Genomic DNA, 22,488 nt, shown 5'->3' on the forward strand with positions numbered 1-22,488 from the left:
GTATAATTCACTTCTAACAAAATATTTAAAAATGTTTTCACTTCTATATGCAGTCTCATATACATGCACAGAATAAAGAAAATGCTATTCCAGTTATATCATTCTCTTATTTTTAAGATGATAGTCTAAAGTGGTAAAGTGAACCAGTGAAGCTAGCTAATTGTGAATGTATTCACAGTAAACTGTATTATTACTTGCTCTTTTTGAATAAAGCAGGAATCTGATTCATAGTGGTATTCATTACCTACATCTATATAAGCACAAAACAGAATACTATTGATATATAGAACATAATTGTATTATATAAATTATGAAATCAGAATTATTTTTATCTCTACTCTTTTTATTGGTTTGGAATCATAGGTTTGACCTCTGGATAAGTCTTTAGTCTGTGAACCTCTTTGCAGGTTCCTCAGCTCTTAGCCTGGACATTCTCCAGAGCTCTCTCCTGTCCTGGACTCTACTCAACGTTGGCAGCCTTCTAAGTCACCTGATAAATTCGTTGGAGCAGTATTCTCAAATGTCATATATGCTGCTTCCGAAATCCAAATAGACTAACCAAACTATGTACTTCTTTCTTAGAGGTAGCATATACAAGGTATAATAACCTGCTCTTTTCCTTTGAGGGGATATCCTAAAAATCACCAGGCTCCTAAGACCCTTTCTGATGATCTGGCCCATGAATCTTGGTAGGTTTATCTTCCACCCTCTAGTTCAAAAGTGTGTAACAAGGCCATCCAGAGTACTTGGGCTTTATATTCACCAGTTCCAATTTGTATGTCATTTTCTCTCTCTATATAGAACCAGAGTGACATTGTGCAGAATATGAAGCATCCTGTGTGCTGTATTACAACAGAGAGCAAGCACTTTAACAAAGCCTAGGACCATGACTGTAAATGCTTATTGATGCCATTCCCATGTAAAGGCAGACTGATTTTTAAAATTCTCTTTATTGATGGGAATGGGAAAAATATATTTGTGAGATCAATGGATACATACTAAGTGCTGTAGGTAGCGTTGATGTGTTCCAGTAAAAATAACACATCCACATTGCAGCTGTAAACGGAGCCACTTTAGTAAGTCCAAGGTATTCCATTGTCATCCATATGGTTTTTGCAAAATACGGCTGTAATGAATGACAGTAGAGAAGGACCAGGTTAATAACCACATATTTTTGTTTTGTTTGAGGAAATATTCTGAAGACACTCGTTAATGCATATTCCGTTTGTCCTCTTTGGTGCTTTATTTCCCTTGGAATTGATGGGAATAACAAAAATAAAGAGAATTCCTGGCCCCAATTATCCTTAACTATTTTTGGCTGGATAATCCATTTTTTCTATGTTTAGGATAGATTGTTTCCAGCTGAGTCACAAGATTATTTCAAAGGGAAGTAATCTATCCTAAACATAGATATTCTATTAACTGGCTCAGAGCTTTTAGCATCTGGCTGTGGACATGTTGTGTTTTTTTGTTTGTTTTTTCCAGTATCTCTGCTGCACATTTACCCAAGTAAACAGAACTTGCAAGCATTGGTCCAGCCATCTGAACTTTTAGTGAACTCCACAGCTGATTTTTGCACTATTGGGTTGAAAACTTGTTAAAGTCAATTAAGTTTCTCTTTGTCTTAAATCATCTCTTTCAAAGCTCTATTTTGATTATATATTTCTGCTTTACTCATGCTCACGAGATATATATTGAGATGATGGCCTAGGACCTAAGAAAATACTATACATCTCGATTAACTAATTATTCTTATTTTTAAATAATTATGGGGCTTCTCTGGTGGCGCTGTGGTTGAGAGTCCGCCTGCCGATGCAGGGACACGGGTTCGTGCCCTGGTCCGGGAAGATCCCACATGCCGCGGAGCGGCTGGGCCCGTGAGCCATGGCCGCTGAGCCTGCGTGTCCGGAGCCTGTGCTCTGCAACGAGAGAGGCAAATAGTGAGAGGCCCGCGTACCACAAAAAAAAAAAAAAAAGGAAAAAAAATTCATAAATAATTATGGTCTCTCTTTCTAGGACTCTGTGGCCTTCAGTTCCTGCTGTTGGTTATCATATGTAATGGACTTTTTTCCAAATTTCATTCTTAGAATCTAAGTTCATATGGGAAAAATAAATAACTCTTATGGAGGGTTTGGATTATATCAACTCTGTATTAGTAAGTTATGGCTCTTTAGGCTTAGGCTTTTTCTTCCTTGTACACTTTTATTCATTTATTTAAAAAAATTTTATTGGTATTATAGTTGATTTAAAATGTTGTGTTAGTTTCAGGTGTACAGCAAAGTGAATCTGTTATACATATACATCTATCCACTCTTTTTTAGATTCTTCTCCCATATAGGCTCTTATACAGTATTGAGTAGACTTCCCTGTGCTATATACAGTAGGTCCTTGTACACTTTTAAATATTACAGGGGTGGCCATAGAACTATTTGAAGTTTGAAAATATGAGTCTCTTGATATATGAAGTTGTTGTTGTTGTTGTTGATCCTTAGGATCCTAGCATGGAAACTGAAAAACAGAGAAAACTCTTCATGTGCTCTATGTTAGGGCAATCTGAATATATTCACATTACTCAATACGACTTAATGCTTTTAGAACCCTTGGTTTTAGTTCTTTTTTAAAAATTTTGTTTCTTTACTTTTAAGTAATATTTGCAAATGTTTAAAGATATAGAACCTCTAAAAAGAAAGAGTGCAATCTATGTCCCATTTCTGCCTGGCCCCAGTCCCATTTTTCTGAAATAACCTCTTTAAACTATTTCTAGTTTTAGTTTTTATTGCAGTTCCTCCACAATTGTACGTGCAGTGAGCATAATGTTGTGGCTAAAAGTGTAGAGTCTGGGTTCAAATCCTTGCTTCACCACTTATTAGCTGGATGAGCTTTGGCTTATTAACCTTCAGTGCCTCTGTAAAATAGAGATGGAAGTATCAACTTTATAAGTTGTAATACATTGAAGTATTTTAGAATAGTGTATGGCATGTAATATCATCTATTCTTTTTTTGAATTTTATTTATTTTTTTATACAGCAGGTTTTTAATAGTTACCCATTTCATACATATTAGTGTGTATATGTCAATCCCAATCTCCCAGTTCATCACACCACCCCCCTGCCGCTTTCCCCCCTTGGGGTCCATACGTTTGTTCTCTACATCTGTGTCTCAATTTCTGCCCTGCAAACCAGTTCATCTGTACTATTTTTCTAGGTTCCATATATATGCGTTAATACACAATATTTGTTTTTCTCTTTCTGACTTACTTCATTCTGTATGACAGTCTCTAGATTCATCCATTTCTCTACAAATGATCCAATTTCGTTCCTTCTCATGGCTGAGTAATATTTCATTGTATATACATACCACATCTTCTTTATCCATTCATGTGTCGATGGGCATTTAGGTTGCTTCCATGACCTGGCTATTGTAAATAGGGCTTCAATGAACATTGGGGTGCATGTGTTTTTTGAATTATGGTTTTCTCTGGGTATATGTCCAGTAGTGGAATTGCTAAATCATATGGTAATTCTATTTTTAGTTTTTTTAAGGAACCTCCATACTGTTCTCCATAGTGGCTGTATCAATTTACATTCCCACCAACAGTGCAAGAGGGTTCCCTTTTCTCCGCACCCTCTCCAGCATTTGTTGTTTCTAGATTTTCTAATGATGCCAATTCTAACTGGTGTGAGGTAATACCTCATTGTAGTTTTGATTTCCATTTCTCTAATAATTAGTGATGTTGAGCAGCTTTCCATGTGCCTCTTGGCCATCTGTATGTCTTCTTTGGAGAAATGTCTATTTAGGTCTTGTGCTCATTTTTGGATGGGATTGTTTGTTTTTTAATATTGAGCTGCATGAGCTGCTTGTAAATTTTGGAGATTAATCCTTTGTCAGTTGTTTCATTTGCAACTATTTTCTCCCATTCTGAGCGTTGTCTTTTCGTCTTGTTTTGGTTTCATTTGCTGTGCAAAAGCTTTGAAGTTTCATTAGGTCCCATTTGTTTATTTTTGTTTTTATTTTCATTACTCTAGAAGGTGGATCAAAAAAGTTCTTGCTGTGATTTATGTCAAAGAGGTGTTCTTCCTATGTTTTCCTCTAACAGTTTTATAGTGTCCAGTCTTACATTTAGGTCTCGAATCCATTTTGAGTTTATTTTTGTGTATGGTGTTAGGGAGTGTTCTAATCTCATTCTTTTACATGTAGCTGTCCAGTTTTCCCAGCACCACTTACTGAAGAGACTTTCTTTTCTGCATTGTATATCCTTGCCCCCTTTGTCATAGATTAGTTGACCATAGGTGCGTGGGTTTTTCTCTGGGCTTTCTATCCTAGTCCATTGATCTATATTTCTCTTTTTGTGCCAGTACCATATTGTCTTGATTACTGTAGCTTTGTAGTATAGTCTGAAGTCACAGAGCCTGCTTCCTCCAACTCCATATTTTTCCCCCAAGACTGCTTTGGCCATTTGGGGTCTTTTGTGTTTCCATACAAATTGTGAATTTTTTTGTTCTAGTTCTGTGAAAAATGCCAGTGGTAGTTTGATAGGGATTGCATTGAATCTGTAGATTGCTTTGGGTAGTAGACTCATTTTCACAATGTTGATTCTTCCAATCCAAGGACATGGTATATTTCTCAATCTGTTTGTATCATTTTAAATTTCTTTCATCAGTGTCTTATGGTTTTCTGCATTCAGGTCTTTTGTGTCCCTAGATAGGTTTACTCCTAGGTATTTTATTCTGTTTGTTGCAATGGTAAATGGGAGTGTTTGCTTAATTTCTCTTCAAGATTTTTCATCATTAGTGTATAGGAATGCAAGAGATTTCTGTGCATTAATATTGGATCCTGCAACTTTACCAAATTCATTGATTAGGTCTAGTAGTTTTCTGGAGGCCTCTTTAGCATTATCTATATATAGTATCATGTCATCTGCAAACAGTGACAGTTCTACTTATTCTTTTCCAATTTGGATTCCTTTTATTTCTTTTTCTTCTCTGATTGCCATGGCTAGGACTTCCAAAACTATGTTGAATAATAGTGGTGAGAGTGGCCATCCTTGTCTTCTTCCTGATCTTAGAGGAAATGCGTTCAGTTTTTCACCATTGAGAGTGATGTTTGCTGTGGGTTTTGTCATATATGGTCTTTATTATGTTTAGGTAGGTTCCCTCTATGCCTACTTTCTGGAGAGTTTTTGTAATAAATGGGTGTTGAATTTTGTCAAAAGCTTTTTCTGCATCTATTGAGATGATCATATGGTTTTTATTCTTCAATTTGTTCATATGGTGTATCACGTTGATTGATTTGCATATATTGAAGAATCCTTGCATCCTTGGGATAAACCCCACTTGATCACGGTGTATGATCCTCTTAATGTGTTGTTGGATTCTGTTTGCTAGTATTTTGTTGAGGATATTTGTATCTATATTCATCAGGGATATTGGTCTGTAATTTTCTTTTTTTGTAGTATCTTTGTCTGGTTTTGGAATCAGGGTGATGGTGGCCTCATAGAATGAGGTTGGGAGTGTTCCTTCCCCTGCATTTTTTGGGAAGAGCTTGAGAAGGATGGGTGTTAGCTCTTCTCTAATGTTGGAGAGAATTCACCTGTGAAGTGAGCTGGTCCTGGACTTTTGTTTGTTGGAAGTTTTTAAATCACAGTATCAATTTCATTACTTGTGATTGGTCTGTTCAGATTTTCTATTTCTTCATGGTTCAGTCTTGGAAGGGTATACTTTTCTAAGAATTTGTCCATTTCTTCCAGGTTGTCCATTTTATTGGCATAGAGTCACTTGTTTTAGTCTCTCAGGATACTTTGTATTTCTGTGGTGTCTGTTGTAACTTCTCCTTTTTCATTTCTAATTTTATTGATTTGAGTCCTCTCCCTCTTTTTCTTGAGTCTGGCTAATGGTTTATCAATTTTGTTTATCTTCTGAAAGAACCAACTTTTAGTTTTATTGACCTTTGCTCTTGTTTGCTTTGTTTCTATTTCATTTATTTCTGCTCCGACCTTTATGATTTCTTTCCCTCTGCTAACTTTGGGTTTTGTTTTTTCTTCTTTCTCTAGTTCCTTTAGGTGTAAGGTGAGATTGTTTATTTGAGATTTTTCTTCTTTCTTGGGGTAGGATCATATTGCTATAAAATTCCCTCTTAGAACTGCTTTTGCTGCATCCCATAGGTTTGGGATCGTCATGTTTTCATTGTCATTTGTCTCTAGGTATTTTTAGATTTCCTCTCTGATTTCTTCAGTTATCTCTTGGTTATTTAGTAACGTATTGTTTAGCCTCCATGTGTTTGTGTGTTTTACGTTTTTTTTCCCTGTATTTGATTTCTAATCTCATAGCATTGTGGTCAGAAAAGATGCTTGATATGATTTCAGTTTTCTTAAATTCACCGAGCCTTGATTTGTGACCCAAGATGTGATCTATCCTGGAGAATGTTCCGTGCACACTTGAGAAGAAAGTGTAATCTGCTGTTTTTGGATGGAATGTCCTATAAATATCAATTAAACCTGTGTGGACTGTTGTGTCATTTAAAGCTTGTGTTTCCTTCCTCTTTGGATGATCTGTCCATTGGTGTAAGTGAGGTGTTAAAGTCCCCCACTATTTTTGTGTTACTGTCGATTTCCTCATTTATAGCCGTTAGCAGTTTCTTTATGTATTGAGGTGCTTCTATGTTGGATGCATATATATTTATAATTGTTATGTCTTCTTCTTGGATTGATCCCTTGATCATTATGTAGTGTCCTTCCTTGTCTCTTATAACATTTTTTGTTTTAAAGTCTATTTCATCTCATATGAGTATTGCTACTCCAGCTTTCTTTTGATTTCCATTTGCATGGAATATCTTTTTTCCATTCCCTTACTTTCAGTCTGTATGTGTCCCTAGGTATGAAGTGGGTCTCTTGTAGACAGCATATATATAGGTCTTGTTTTTGTATCCATTCAGCAAGCCTCTGTCTTTTCATTAGAGCATTTAATCCATTCACGTTTAAGGTAATTATCGATATGTATATTCCTATTACCATTTTCCTAATTGTTCTGGGTTTGTTTTTGTGGTCTTTTCTTCTCTTGTATTTCCCACTTAAAGAAGTTCCTTTAGCATTTGTTGTAGAGCTGGTTTGGCGGTACTGAATTCTCTTAGCTTTTGCTTGTCTGTAAAGCTTTTGGTTTCTCCAACGAATATGAATGAGATCTTTGCTGGGTAGAGTAATCTTGGTTGTAGGTTCTTCCCTTTCATTACTTTAACTATATCGTGCCACTCCCTTCTGGCTTGTAGAGTTTCTGCTGAGAAATCAGCTGTTATCCTTATGGGAGTTCCCTTGTATGTTATTTGTCATTTTTCCCTTGCTACTTTCAATAATTTTTGTCTTTAATTTTTGCCAATTTGATTACTATGTGTCTTGGCGTGTTTCTCCTTGGGTTTATCCTGTATGGGACTCTCTGTGCTTCCTGGACTTGGGTGACTATTTCGTTTCCCATGTTAGGGAAATTTTCGAGTATAACCTCTTCAAATATTTTCTTGGGTCCTTTCTCTCTCCTCCTTCTGGGACCCCTATAATGCACATGTTGTAGAGTTTAATGTTGTCCAAGTGATCTCCTAGGCTGTCTTCATTTATTTTCATTCTTTTTTCTTTATTCTGTTCCACAGCAGTGAATTCCACCATTCTGTCTTCCAGGTCACTTATCCATTCTTCTGCCTCAGTTATTCTGCCATTGATTCCTTCTAGTGTATTTTTCATTTCAGTTATTGTATTGCTCATCTCTGTTTGTTTGTTCTTTAATTCTTCTAGGTCTTTGTTAAACATTTTTTGCATCTTCTTGATCTTTCCTCCATTCTTTTTCTGAAGTCCTGGATCATCTTCACTATCATTATTCTGAATTCTTTTTCTGGAAGGTTGCCTATCTTCACTTCATTTAGTTGTTTTTCCTGGGTTTTATTTTGTTCTTTCATCTGGTACATAGCCCTCTGCCTTTCCATATTGTCTGTCTTTCTGTGAATGTGTTTTTTTCCCCACAAACTGCAGGATTGTAGTTCTTCTTGCCTCTGCTCTCTGCCCTCTGGTGGATGAGGCTTTCTAAGAGGCTTGTGTAAGTTGCCTGCTGGGAGGGACTGGTGGTGGGTAGAGCTGACTCTTGCTCTGGTGGGGAGAGCTCAGTAAACTTTAATCTGTTTCTCTGCTCATGGGTGGGATTGGGTTCCCTCCGTGTTGGTTGTTTGGCCTGAGGCAACGCAACACTGTAGCCTACCTGGGCTCTTTGGTGAGGCTAATGACAGTCTCCGGGAGGGCTCACACCAAGGAGTACCTCCCAGAACCTCCGCTGCCAGTGTCCCTGTCCCCATGGTGAGCTATAGCCACCCCCACCTCCGCAGGAGACCCTCCAGCACTAGTAGGTAGGTCTGGTTCAGTCTCTTATGCGGTCACTGCTCCTTCTCCTGAGTCCCAATGCGCACACTACTTTGTGTGTGCCCTCCAAGAGTGGAGTCTTTGTTTCCCCCAGTCATGTTGAAGTCCTGCAATCAAATCCCAGTAGCCTTCAAAGTCTGATTCTCTAGGAATTCCTCCTCCTGTTGCCAGACTCCCAGGTTGCGAAGCCTGAGTGGGATTCAGAACCTTCACTCCAGTGTGTGGGCTTCTGTGGTATAAGTGTTCTGCAGTTTGTGAGTCACCCACCTAGCAGTTATAGGATTTGATTTTTTTGTGATTTCACCCCTCCTACCATCTCATTGTGACTTCTCCTTTGTCTTTGGATATGGGATATCTTTTTTGGTGAGTTCCAGAGTCTTCATGTCGATGATTGTTCAACAGTTAATTGTGATTCCAGTGCTCTCGCAAGAGGGAGTGACAGCATGTCCTTCTACTCCGCCATTTTGAACCAATTCAGTTCTGTAGGTCAGAAGTCCAGCACCGCCTGGCTAGGTTCTTTCCTCAGAGTATCACAAGGCTAAAATCAAGGTATAAGCCAAGCTGAGTTCTTGCGTGTGAGATCTGGGAAAAGCCAATTCATTCTTGGAGCAGACAAAATTCACCTTCTTGCTATGGTAGGCCAAAGCCCTATTTCCTTGATTGCTATCAGCCAGAACCACTCTTAGCTCTTAGAGGCTGCCCACATTCCTTGCCATCCCATCTATTCTTAATACCTCCAAATTTCTAAATACTTTAGTTATATAACTAAAGTGTGTGTATATATATATATATATATATATATATATATATATATAGAACTATATATTTAGTTATAAATATCTTAAATATTTTCTGTTGATGAGACAAAGATCTAACTCACAAAAACCAGTTTGTCTGGCTGCTCCTCTGCAACCATTTCTGTTTGTATTTTAGGGCATGACTTCCTTGTTTTTATTTCACCTTTCAGTGATTTTTTTTTTTATCCCCTTAGCCTTTTTCAGATATGTGTTGGAATCTCCTGTACTCAAAGTTCTCCTTGCATTCATTTTATTAGTTTATACATTTATTATGTGTTTACTATTATTTGAGTGGAGTTTTGGAGGAAAGGAGGTAAACAGCATGAGCTTAGTTTGTCATATTGTAAGATTAGACAGCTTCTTGAGTTTAAGAATCATATGTATTAAGAAATCAAGAGGGATATAGAAGAAGGCTAAATGATAGGTACTTTCATGTAAATAGGAAAGACAGAAACTTGTGCAAAATTACTTTGAGTTACCTAATATTTCTGATACTTGATTTCCCATCTGGAAAATAAAGTGGATGAATAAGATGATTTCTAAGTTCCTTCCAACTTGAACATTTTATTCTTATATTGATTTTCTCTTATGCTGGCTTAATCTGTTTCAATAAAACATAATCTACACATACTGCCTTTCTGTTTGTATCCCCAATATGTTCATGATTGGACATGAGCAGTGAAATTTGATAGATATCATAGAACATTCTGCCACCCTTCATTAATGATCACCTTCTTTCAAGGTTAGCAATTAAAAGGAAAGAATTTATAAACCTTTTATCTTAATTCTTATTGAAATTTACACTCAGTAATGCCCATTTTAGTTAATGTAGTTGGGTAATACTTACTTGTGTATTTGGGGAACATATGCATAATTTGACCAAATAAATCTGGCAGACTATTATGGTCTTCAGGAATGCTTACTTGTTCTCCAATGCTGAGTTTGTTAGCCCTTCAAAGCCCTTCAAACATATGCATAATTTGACCAAATAAATCTGGCAGACTATTATGGTCTTCAGGAATGCTTACTTGTTCTCCAATGCTGAGTTTGTTAGCCCTTCAAAGGGAAACATCCAGGATTCATCATGATTTTTCCTGTTCCTCCATATTCAACATCTAATCAATTCATTAGCAAGTATGCTTTACTTCTAATACATATTTATCTAGTCTTTTCTTATCAACTACACCAATACCACCCTCTCTTGGGTCACCCCTATAATTCTAGCCTCCTGTCCCAGTCTCCTAACTGGTTCCCTTGCTTCCACTCTTTCCCCTACATTCCACTATTTTGAAAGGGTTTTCCAACACACATAGAATCAAATCAAAACTCCTACCATGACCTATAAACCTTTCCTAATCTGACGTGACTTCCTCCCATCTCATCTTCTTTTAATCTCTCTCACTCCTTTACTCCATTTGCACAATACTGGCTCTGGTGCTTCTCTAACTGTCAAACCCTTTCCATCTTTTGGCCATTGCACTTGTGGTATCCTCTGCTTAGAATGGTCTCCCAGATCTTTCTATGGCTGATCTACTTCCCATTTACTTCTTTGCTCCAATGCATCACCTCAGAGAGGACTTTGAAAAGAGCCATGCTTGTTGTTCAGACCCAGGCACTCTGTTCGCTTTGCCCTAACTTATTTTCTTCATAGCTTATCATTTTGTGGTATCACATGAATTATTTATGAATATATATTTATTTATATTTTACTTCTCTTTATCTCCACCCCTCTGTCTCTCCATCTCTCTCTCTCTCTTTTTCTTTCTCTTCCTCTTCTTTCCTTCCATAGAAGGGTAGAGGAGAGGTTTTGCCTGCCTCCTTTGCTGATGTACAGCTTTTTCTAGCAGCTTTTTCAGGATAGTGCCTGACAAATAATAGGGACTTACAATATTTTTATTTTGAGAGGGGGCAGAGTCAAGATGGTAGACTAGGAAGACTCTGAGCTCACATCCTCCTGTGAACGTATCAAAACTACAACTAAATACTAAGCAACTCTCACTGAGAATAACCTGAACTAGCAGAATCACTCTTCTGTAAACAAGACTGTAAAGAATGAATCAAATGGAGTCTAGTAGGAGGTGAGAAGATATTTAGTAATGTACAATATATAGCAAATACATAGTAAAGGCAGTGGATCAATCACTTAAATAAGCTAGTATGGGGGATAAAAGACAAAAATTATAAAGTCAACTATAACTACAATAAATGGTTCAGGGACAGACATGAAAATGTAAAAATATGGCATCAAACACACAAAACGTGGGGGAGAGGTGAGTAAAAAATGTAGATCTTTTAGAATGTGTTTGAACTTACATGACTATCAGTTTAAAACACATAGGTACAATTATAGGTAAGCATATATGAACTTCATGGTACTACAAATCCAAAACCTACAAGAGATACACAAAAATTAAAAAGAAAGGAACCCAAACATAACACTAAAGAAAATCATCAAACCATAATGAGAGACTAAATGAGCCTAAAAGAAGAAGGAAAGAAAAGAACAGAGAAGAACTACAAAAACACCTACAAAACAAGTAACAAAATGACAGTAAGTACCTGACTATCAATAATCACTTTAAATGTCAATGGACTAAATGCCCCAATCAAGAGACATAGTGTGGCTGACTGGATAAGAAAAGAAGACCGGTCTATATGCTGCTCACAAGAGACTCACTTAGGAGCTAAAGACAAAGACTGAAAGAGAGAGAATGGAAAAAGATATTCCATGGAAGTGAAAACTAAAAGAAATTGGCTGTAGCAATACTCATATCAAAAAAGTAGAATTTAGGGGCTTCCCTGGTGGCACAGTGGTTAAGAATCTGCCTGCCAATGCAGGAGACACAGGTTCGAGCCCTGGTCTGGGAAGATCCCACATGCCGCGGAGCAACTAAGCCCGTGAGCCACAACTACTGAGACTGCGTGTCTGGAGCCTGTGCTCCACAACGGTAGAGGCCATGACAGTGAGAGGCCCGCGCACCGTGATGAAGAGTGGCCTCTGCTCGCCGCAACTGGAGAAAGCCCTCTCACAGAAATGAAGACCCAACACAGCCAAAAATAAATTTATTAAAAAAAAAAAAAAAGTAGAATTTAAACCAAAGTCTATAATAAAAGACAAAGAAGGGCATTATTTAATAATAAAGGGGGTCACTCCATGTAGAGGATATAACATTCATAAACACATATGCACCTGATATAAGAGCACCTGAATATATAAAGTAAATATTAACAGACATAAAGTGAGAAATTGACAGTAATACAATAGTAATAGGTGACTTTAAAACCCACTTCCATCAATAGATAGATCATGCGGACGGAAAATCAGTAAGGAAAATGTGAACTTATATGTTAAACCAGATGAACTTAAAGTATTTCTATAGGACATTCCATCCAGAATCAGAATGTACATTCTCTTCAAGTGCATATTGAATATTCTCCCAGATAGATCTCATGCTAGGCCACAAAACAAGTTTCAGTAAATTTAAGAAGACTGAAATTATATCAGGCATCTTTTTTTGACCACAACAGTATGAAAGTAGAAATCAATTACAGGAAGAAAATTGGGAAAAATACAAACATGTGGAGACTAAATATTTGCTACTAAAATACAAATGGGTCAATGTAGAAATCAAAGAGCAAATGAGAAAATACCTTGAGACAAATGAAAATAATAACACAAACTTCCAAAATCTATGGGATGCAGAAAAAGCAGTTCTAAGAGAGATACCAGCCTACCTCAAAAAATAAGAAAAATCTCAACCTACTTTTCCTTGTAAAGGAATTACAAAAATAAGAACAAACCAACCCCAAAGTCAGTAAAAGGAAGATCAGAGCAGAAATAAATAAAAGAGACCAAAAAAAAAATTAATGAAACTAAGAGCTGGCTTTCTGAAAAGATAAACAAAATTGTTAAACCTCTAGCAAAACTAATTTAAAAAAAGAAGTTACAAACAATATCACAGAAATATAAACAATCATAAGACTATACCACTAACACTTATATGCCGACAAATTAGACAACCTGAAAGAAATGGATAAATTCCTAGAAACATACAGTCTTCCAAGACTGAGTCAAGAAGAAATAGATCATCTGAAGACTAATTATTAGTATTGAAATGGAATCAGTAATCAAAATTCTCCAAACTTTTTGTTGGGAGTCCAGGGCTAGATGCTTTCACAGGGGAATTCTACCAAACATATAAAGAAGAACTAATAATTATCCTTCTAAAACTACTCCAAAAAATTGAAGAGGAAGGAACACTTAAAAAGTCACTTTACCAGGTCAGCATTAAATGATACCAAAACCTGACAAAGACGTTACAAAAAAAGAAAGTTACAGGCTAATATCACTGATGAACATAGATACAAAAATCGTCAACAAAATATTAGCAAACCAAGTTCAACAAACACAAAAAGGATCTCACATTGTGAGATCAGGAACAAGACAAGGATGCCCACTATCATAATTTCTATTTAACGTAGAATTGGAAGTCCTAGCCACAGCAATATGACAAGATAGAGAAATAAAACACATCCAAATTGGAAAGGAAGAAATAAAATCGCCACTATTTGCAGCTGACGTGATACTGCATAGAAAACCCTGAAGACTCCCCCTGAAAAATCTATTAGAATAAACGAATTCAGTAAAGTTGCAGAATACAAGATTAATATACAGAAATCTGTTGCATTTCTACACACTAAAAACAAATTATCATAAAGATAAAACAATCCTATTTACAACCACATAAAAAAAATAAAATGTCTAAGAATAAATTTAGGAGATGAAAAGAGGAGATGAAAGACCTATACTCTGAAAACTATAAGATATTGATAAAGAAAACTGAAGATTGTTGAAGAAAATTGAACAAACAAATGGAAAGATATCCATGTTCATGGATTGGAAGAATTAATATTGATAAAATCCGTACTACCCAAAACAGATTTAACGCAATCCCTGTCAAAATACCTATGACGTTTTTCACAGAACTAGAACAGATAGTCCTAAAATTTGTATGGAACCACAAAAGACCTTGAATAGCCAAAACAACCCTGAGAAAAATGAACAAAGCTGGAGGTATCACACTCCCTTACTTCAGACTATACTACAAAGTCGTAGTAATCAAAACAGCATGAGACTGGCACAAAAACAGACATGTAGATCAATGAACAGAATAGAGAGCCCAAAAATAAACCCATGCACTTATGGTCACTTAATCTACAACAAACAAGGCAAGAATTTACAATGGGGAAAAGACAGTCTCTTCAATAAGTGGTGATGGGAAAACTGGACAGCTACACATGAAAAATCAAAGTTAGAACAGTTTCTCATACCATATAAAAAATCAACTTAAAATGGATAAAAGACGTAAATGTAAGACCAGAAACCATAAAACTCCTAGAAGAAAACAGGCAGTATTCTCCTTGACAAAGGTCTTAGCAATATTTCTTTGGATCAAAACACAAAAATAAACAAATGGGACCTAATTAAATGTAAAAGCTTTGCACAGAGAAGGAAACTATCAACCAAACAAAAAGGCAACCTACTGAATGGGAGGAGATATTTGCAAGTGATATGTCTAATAAGGGGTTAATACCCAAAATATATAAAGAGCTCATACAATTCAATATCAAAAAAAGGAAAAAAAACAACTTGATTAAAAATTGGATAGAGGACACGAATAGGCGTTTTTCCAAAGAAGACATACAGATGGTCAACAGGTACATGAAAAGATGCTCAATATCACTTATCATCAGGGTAATGCAAATCGAAACCACAATGAGATATTACCTCATGCCTGTCAGAATAGCTATTGTCAAAAAGACAAGAAATAGCAAGTGTTGGCAAGGATGTGGAGAAAAGGGAACTCTAGTACTTTGCTGATGGGAATGTAAATTGGTACAGCCACTATCAAAATCAGTTTAGAGGTTCCTCAAAAAATTAAAAATAGAACTACCATATGATCCAGCAATTCCACTCCTGGGTTATATTTGAAGAAAATGAAAACACTAATTGAAAAAGATATATGCACTGGAGTGTTCATAGTGGAATTATTTATAATAGCCAAGATATAGAAGCTACCTAAGTGTCCATTAACAGATGAGTGGATAAAGAAGATGTGGTATATATACACAATGGAATATTACTCAGCCATAAAAAGAATGAAATTTTGCCATTTGCAACAACATGGATGGACCTGGGGGATATTATGTTCAGTGAAATAAGTCAGACAGAAAAAGACAAATACTGAATACTTTAACATATATGTGGAATCTAAAATATAAAACAAAAAATGAATATAATAAAACCAAACAGACTCTCAGATACAGAGAACAAACTAGTGGTTACCAGTGGGGAGGCAGGGGAGGGGTAAGATAGGTGAAGAGGATTAAGAGTTACAAACTACTAGGTTTAAAATAAATAAAATATAAGCATGTAATGTACAACCCAGAGAGTATAGCCAACATTTTATACTAATTTATATGGAGTATAACCTGTAAAAATATTGAATCTCTATGTTATACACCTGAAACTAATATTATACTGTAAGTTAACTATATTTCAAATAAAACAAAAAGGTTTTTACTTTGATTCTAATTGCTTGTTTAATTGCTTCAAATCCCCACTAGTCTTCAAGCAATTACAGAGCAGGAAACATGTCTGCCTTGCCATTTTATCCCCAGTGCTGACTAGAGTGCTTGCAAAAATAATGGTGTTTAAAAAAAAAAGAAAAAGAATAATATTTTCTGAACTCAATGGCAAATCTTATGACATTTTTATGAAACAGTCTAAAAATTATAATAAATTATTGGCTTCAAGACATTTCTAGGCTGATGAGCTCTTTGAATAATTTTAAAAATGACAGTAAATTTAAAAACCTTTAAATGCATTCAAATTTTATTTATGATGGTCACCTTGCTAGTGTTTGTGGTTTTCTATCTATTCCACATAGGCTCCTTGAATCTATCAGTGTCCTACATAGCAACTGGACACTATATTAGAAATGAGGACACATCCAACTCTATTAAATAAGAATATGTATTTATGCAAGTCACTGAATCCTAGGGTATTCCATTTGCTTTGTTTGTAAGCTGAAAAGAATGGTGTACGTGATCTCCAAAATGCTGTTGTTCTTGTCATACCATATATTTTATGTCATATCAATAATACTGGCTTTCCATAAAAGAGTAGATGAGTCATCACTAAACATACAGTCACATTTTAGTATTACTGGAAGATGGGTTTAGTTCTGAATAACTGTTTCAAGAACATTGTTTTAGTGTGCAGGCATTAGTTAACTACTAGAACGTCCTTTCTTGCTGACCTTTGAGTTTATTTGCCTATTGGATTGTGATGATTTATTAAGGTAGATGATTTTCTTTGAAATGAAAAAAAAAACTAAAACAATTTTAAAAACCATGTTCAATGCTTCATAGTGTTGCTTACCAATGTTTAAGGTAAAACAAATCTATTTGTTTTTTTAGATTAACAAATCATATGTTCATTGATGGTTTCCACTCAACTATGTGGCCTTATGTACTATATTCATATTAGTTCTTTATTCCAACTTTTTTTTTTTTTGCTTCTCTTTATACCACTAGTCTTCTAGTCATTTTTAGGTCTTTCTCTTGAACTACTTTATGTTCTTCAAATTTCACTTAATGTAGAAGCCAAACTGCAAAGGTGGGACAATGAATATGGTTAATAGGGGCCATAAAGGAATTCCTTTACAATTCATTAATTTTCTGTTCACTAACATTTTAATGTCATTTAAATTTTTTTTAGAAATAACAAAATATTGGTGATTTAAATCAATTTGATCTCTATCAGGAGCTTATTAGTAGGCAGAAATAGATGTGATTGGCTACACATGATTAGGGGCATGTACTTTGCTTTAAAACAAATAAACAAAACAAGAAAAAAGGGGGAAAATCAATAAAATCAAATACCACCATTATTTTTATATCTTTAAAGTGTTTTGGTTTTATAGAGTCACCTATTAAGTTGAAAACGTCCTCATGTCACACTGAGTAATAGGCAGTATGAGGATGTTAGGAAGAGTTGGTGTTTAGTTGTAGTTTCCAAGTTTAGAATAGAAGACAGTATATGCTGTAGGTCAGTATCAAGGAGATCAGACCGAGTCAAGCGCAAAACACTAGAAAAGACTGGAGACATGGTAGATTAGACTTACAGTGTTCTCTGTAGGTATAAATCAAGATATGTAAATGAAAATCCTGGCAGCAGAGTAGATTAGGCTCTCAAAAATTGTATAAAGAACAGAACAAGGTGGAGACGGAAGAAAATAGTAAAATTCAGGAAAGGGTAAAGAAGAGGAGTTTTTCTTAGAAACATGAAGTTGAGGAGCTGGGACCCCATCATCAAGAGGCAGAGCCAATGACTAATGTGAGCGGGAGCCTTTATTTCTCTAAGGAAAGGAACTGAGTTCAAAGGGGTAAGAAAGCAGAAGTATTTAAGTTATGAGTGACTGGTGAATGTTCTATCACTCCCTGGCAAGTTCACTTAGTGAATTCTTATCACCAAACCACACGGTGGGAGTTAGCAGAACTAGGGCTCGGGGAAATCACCTTCAATATTTGTAGGCATGGTTTGTAGTGGATATGGCTTTAATAGCCACAAGCTGAAGAGTGAGAAATATGTCATATACCTATGCCTTCTTCTTATAAACTCTGAGAACCCAATCAACTGGGAGAATTGAGTCTTTGTTGACTTTGGAGATTCTCTTTCTTCCTGTCAAGGTCATGGATAAATTCTAGAAGGTTAATCTGCATGAAAGCCTCAGAGGCGGTTCATGTACTTTGTTCTCACTGATTATTACTAAAATGTCCAATGACCAAGTCTTCATGGTACCCTGGGTTTCTGGGACTCTGTTGTTTCTGTGTTATGTTTTGGGTACAAAAAACCTTTATGGAAAGTGGGAGATCTGGAGATGCTAGATGCTTCCTCAGGCTCTGCTTACAGCCACTGAAATCCTACCACTCCCCCTGGGGTAATGAAAATGGAGAAAAATCCTCTTTTTTTCTTTTTTGCCTTTTAGAGTCCTGCCTATCCACCCTCTACCAAAGTCAATTCTTCTCCATGATATCAAGCATAATCTCTTCAAATGTGTTTGAACACTTAAAAAGCTGTAACATGGAGTTAACTTCAAGTGAGTTCTATTTTCTGCTCTACAAAAATCTTTATGGTAAGGACATTCAAAGGGCACAACAACATGCTTAGAAATAAGGGAAGGAAAAAATGGAGGTCAGTCACATATACATAACTCAATAATTTATCTAGTCACTTTGTACCACTAGAAAAACCTTTGTGTCCTCTCAAAGAACACTTGTTTCCCATTCCTGTGTGACCACATACCATTATCACAGTCACCATCTCTACCACCACCAGAAAGCTGAAACATGTACACGTCATCCTGTATGGAGATGTTACCGCAGAGTGTGACATGTACACAAAACAGTGCCTGTCGACATCTCAAGAACTAGGAAGGTGAGCTTGGGTGCCAGGATAATGTTTGACGACCCCTTTCAGGAGCTCACTTTTCTTAATCTTCCTTCTCCCACCACCAGTTCCATCCCACCCAGGGTTTCAGTCTTAGAAGGGTTCTAGGGCCCCACTTATTCTCACTGGTGTTTGTCCTAAACATAAGCACATCTGACCTAAATGCAGTTATGTAAAGCTTATATTTATTACTGGCAATTATAGCATTGAATCTTATCTCCACCAATACAATGTCATCTTCCTAATCATCCCTTTTCTTCCGCCATACCTGTATCAAGATCTCCTGCTGATGTTTTCCTAGATTAAGTTAGTTTGGCCTCTTTATCTCACCCATTTGAGGATCAGACTTTAAAGGGTGAGAGAAGCATGAAAAGTTATGGTGCATAATTGCTTAGGAGCAGGAGTGGTCTCGCTCTAGCTTACCTGAAAATGTCAGTTGCTCAAAACAGTATTATGGCTTTATTCCATCAGTATCCGCTGAGTGTTGTTTCCTTGGGTGGGTGTGGTTCACCCTGACGTTCTTCTTTCCCACAAAGAGTTGTGTATGCTTGCAAAAACTCCTTGCGGTTGCTCTTGGGGGTGTTTCCTCTTTGAGAAGGGCAGGAAAAGAGAGACTATCTTGTTTCCTGACCAAGTGGGAAGGCTGATCACGCAAGGACCCAGCTTCTCAGGTCTGAAGGGAGAGTGCAGAGAGTTTTAAGAGTGTCTTTCACACCACTGTGCTTGGTGCCAGAGGGCAAATATCAAAAAATCAGCCAAGGTGATTTACAAGGACAAGGTATTTGCGTGTGTCTGACTCTAAAGATTAAGGCTAGTGCTCTTAAGAAAAGAATTTGGAGTTGAGGAACCAAGTCAAACGAGGTTAGAATATGGACAGAATAGTGTGATTGGGTGGATCAGAACAATTCTAGAGATGTTGGTTAATGGTCAAGTCTAGATACTTAGATATTTCCCAATTTCCACAGTAATGCTGATGAAGGCACCAATCCCCATTTAAAAAATTTTTATCATAAAAAAGAAAAAGAAGCCCAAGAATAAGAATACTCTAGATACACTCAGTGCTGATGACATAATTCGGCGTTAAAATAGAGAGTATAAACCATTTGGAGGGCTTCCCTAGTGGTGCAGTGGTTAAGAATCCGCCTGCCAAGGGTCGGCGGAATCCGTCAAGCCCTGGTCCGGGAAGATCCCACATGCCACGGAGCAATTAAGCCCCTGCGCCACAGGAACTGATCCTGTGCTCTAGAGTCTGCGAGCCACAACTACTAAGCCCTTGTGCCACGACAGCTGAAGCCTGCGCGCCTAGAGCCCGTGCTTCGCAACGAGAGAAGCCACTGCAATGAGAAGCCCGCGCACCGCAACGAAGAGTAGCCCCCACTCGCGGCAACTTAGAGAAAGCCCACATGCAGCAACGAAGACCCAATACAGCCAAAAATAAATAAATAAAAATTAAAAAAAAAAACATTTGGATGCCCATGAAGCTATAAGTTCCTCGATGGGACATGTCAAAGAGAAAGGGAGATCAGACTGGTAAGTATCAGTCTTGAGGCTTGCTGTCTCATGTGTGCGTCTAACACTGACCCCCACCACAAGAGGCCACAAGAAACACTCATTTAGGCTTTGAATGGCATTCAGTGGATAATATCAAGTTTTCTAAATGAAGTGGCCTATGTAAGCACCTTCGTGTCTGGTGCAAATAGATAATCAATATTCTTATATTAAGTACAATAATGTATCAGGGGATATCCGTAGCAGCTGCCCAAGGCCCAATTAGGAGAAAACAAGTTTGGGGACTTTAGTTCATTCAAAGCGATTTTTGTGGTTAAAAAATCTAATCCCTAAAAGGATTTATGAAGACAAAATTATGGAGTCAATTATTCAAGAACCAGGGAGCCACAGTATATACTATTCCTGTCTTCCTTACCAGACTTTGAACTTCTTAAGGGCCTGGAATATATATATTGCATCTTCCATGCCTGGAATGTAGAATGTACTAAATAAGTGTTTCTAGAATAAATGTACGATTTCTTTTTCACTTCGCCTATTGCAGTAATGTTCTCCATTTATCTCCATTTCCCCCTATTTCCCAAGCACCTTTTGCCCCTTGGCCTAGATATTGAATATGTTTCATCATATTTTAAATAGACCTAGTCAGAGGTTCCCATGATAATCTCTGCCACAAGCATGTTGGCCAACGTGCCAGGGCGTTAGGAGGCGTGCCAGCACATTGCATAAGTGTCTGGATCATGTAATCAGATACTGTGACATGGAACAAAGTGAGCAGGGGAAGCCAAAGAAGTAAGACAGAGTGAAAGGGGAAAGGAGAAAGCCAGAGAACTGCTACCACAATGCACTAGAAGCAGGGGAGGCTGTCGGATTCTTCCGCAGCCATGCTGTCAGAGAGTTTACTGATAGAGAAAGGTTGAAATAAAATCCAGAATCTAACTGTGAGAAGAGTTATTAGACCACTTGATCGAAGATCAAAGACAAGAAATAGACATTTCCTTTTGTGGCACAGAGCTTGTGATCGCCCTAGTATAGCTGGGACACACAAAGCTATGGTAGAGGCCGGGATCACTCACTAATACTGTTTGTACTTCATTTTTCTCTGAAATTTATTACAGATTTTGTTCCAAGGGATTATAGGAGAAATAAGAAAAGTTTTAGAATGTATTTGAATGCAATCTATGAAATGTCATTTGTTTTAAAAATCTGAAAGGAAAGGGATTTCACTTCATAGCGCATTTTCCCCATTTTAGGCACTATTGTTTTCTGCTTACCCTCAAGTGATTGTTTTCTAATACTCTTGCATATTTGGCAAAAAATGGATAACCAATACACTGTAATTTTATATACAGTAAAGATTAGAAAATGATTGTGGTAAGGGGTGCCTGGTGAAGACACTAACATCTCTGCATGTTCCTGTAAAAGAGCCTTGAGATGATATTTTTTCAAATCATCTTGTTCAAACTTTGCTCTCAGGAACCTTAATGTCACCACTTAACTGTACCCAAGATTTTCGAAATAGTTTTAACATTACAGAAAGAAATGTTCTGGGAGCAGGTATGTAAGAGATGTCTGGATGTCAGATAATTTAGGATCTGAGCTCATTCTGTTTATTTACAGCTTGATAACTCTAGGGAGGAAATGTATTCCCTTTTTATTTACAGGATCTCCCAGGTGAAAGACAATTGTTCTTAGATCATTCTCCCAGCTCTTTCAATCAAAGTTCTTGGACTTAAAACTGATTTTTTTCCCCAAAGCTGTATATATCTTGGAGGAGGTAGATGATTTTGGAGAAGAAGGTACAAGATAGAAAAAAGGGTACACAGGCTATGAAGTGATTTGACATGCTATTTCTTGTAAAAGTCCTTAAGGAATCTTCACTTGCATGATCAACTTCCCCAAACGGAATGAATACTAATTTTACACTGAATTAATACTCATAAAGTAGTTATAAAAAACCATAGAATATTGTTTATGAGGCACTGTTGGTTCTATTTCTTATTCTACTATAAGTAAATAAACATTTATATTTTTATTTCTTAGACTCTTACATAAACTAAGAATATAAGTATAGTTCTGGCAGGTAGCATAAAGTGACATTTCCTTGGAAAAATATTTAAACCATAGCCTTCATACAGTTTTTTCATACTTTTTATTTTTTTAAAACTAATATTTTGGGGTTTTTTTGTGTTAAAGATGAGCATGTTCCTTAAATGTAATTAGGGAAATACTTAAAAATGAAAAACATATATATCTATTATTTGTTCCACTAACTAAAGGTG

General features: G+C 36.6%; 1 long non-coding RNA gene across 1 annotated transcript; it reads right to left on the bottom strand.

Moving 5' to 3' along the window:
* Positions 1-1,219: 1,219 nt before the first annotated feature.
* LOC141279519 (uncharacterized) lies at positions 1,220-19,372 on the bottom strand. The gene is made up of 2 exons (XR_012333899.1): positions 19,124-19,372; positions 1,220-1,919 (listed from the first exon to the last, which is right to left on the bottom strand). It is a non-coding gene; the product is annotated as an uncharacterized lncRNA (long non-coding RNA).
* Between the last annotated feature and the right edge of the window lie 3,116 nt (positions 19,373-22,488).

The sequence above is a fragment of the Tursiops truncatus genome, chromosome 9 (assembly GCF_011762595.2).
Source record: "Tursiops truncatus isolate mTurTru1 chromosome 9, mTurTru1.mat.Y, whole genome shotgun sequence".
In the NCBI taxonomy this organism is placed as follows: domain Eukaryota; kingdom Metazoa; phylum Chordata; class Mammalia; order Artiodactyla; family Delphinidae; genus Tursiops; species Tursiops truncatus.